The following is a 991-nucleotide window of genomic DNA, read 5'->3' as shown; positions in this document are numbered from 1 at the left end:
TTTGTTGGATGTAAATGGTATTTTTTTACATCACTAAAATAATGGCTTTTTGTTTGTTTTAGTACATGCCCCACTGAACATTTTACTGGAATATGCAAAAAAACCAACTGCTCTAAACAACCTCTTAAAAACTTGAGTATGGCCTCGATTCTGCTTCCTGTTCAGAATGGAACTGTCTGGAAGCAAGGTTACATCAACTGAGTCTCTCTTTCATTAAAACTGGATCAAGCCAGATGCTTGCAAATACACAGGATTGTTTATGGTAATTTGCAGTGGTCTCATCAAAAGCAGTTTTGCTGCATGTATTTCCCTCTTCAAAACCCCGTGTGTGGATTCGCATGATGCAGAAAACTCTTTTGGGAACAGGGTTTACTAGGCCTCTCTTCAAAGTAAATGAGATGTATGTTTGAGAACTCTTAGGCCAGTTTTCTCAACTTCTTGGCCTCCGCAATGCCTGTACTTTGTGCAGTTTGGTTGAACCCGTTGACCAACTTCATTCACATTTAACAGAGGAAACAACGTCTCCGGAGTTAAACTTTAACAGGTTTCATAAAAATCACTGACTGAGTAGCAAAGAATGGTCTTAGTGGGAAGGACAAGATTTACATAAAGAGCATGTGCTGAGCAGTTACCTATGGTTTTTACCCCAGCACGTGACATCCCAGTGTGTGCATGTGTACTATCTTGTCAGTGTAAGTGGGGCAATAGGTCAGGTGAAACACAGGGCAGAGCTGCACTTCAGAAGTTAGGTGAGCTGTGGAAAAGGCAAAGAGAGGGCTGAGAGCTGCTCTCTAAGTTGTTCACGGAGTCAGAAATCACCAGAGGTTTGGCTCCCTCTTTCTCCTTTCTGCATAGGAACTCCTCCAGCTCGTTCCGCATCCAGTTAACATCTACATACAGTCCTCTCTCTGTTAGTTTCAGAGCAGACTAATATCTGCTCAAATGCTTCACAGAAAATGCCTGCTCTAGAGACCATGCAACCTATATTTGA

The sequence above is a fragment of the Lathamus discolor genome, chromosome 4 (genome assembly GCF_037157495.1).
Source record: "Lathamus discolor isolate bLatDis1 chromosome 4, bLatDis1.hap1, whole genome shotgun sequence".
NCBI lineage: Eukaryota > Metazoa > Chordata > Aves > Psittaciformes > Psittacidae > Lathamus > Lathamus discolor.
The sequence above is the reverse complement of the archived record's forward strand: the minus strand, read 5'-3'. Positions refer to the sequence as shown.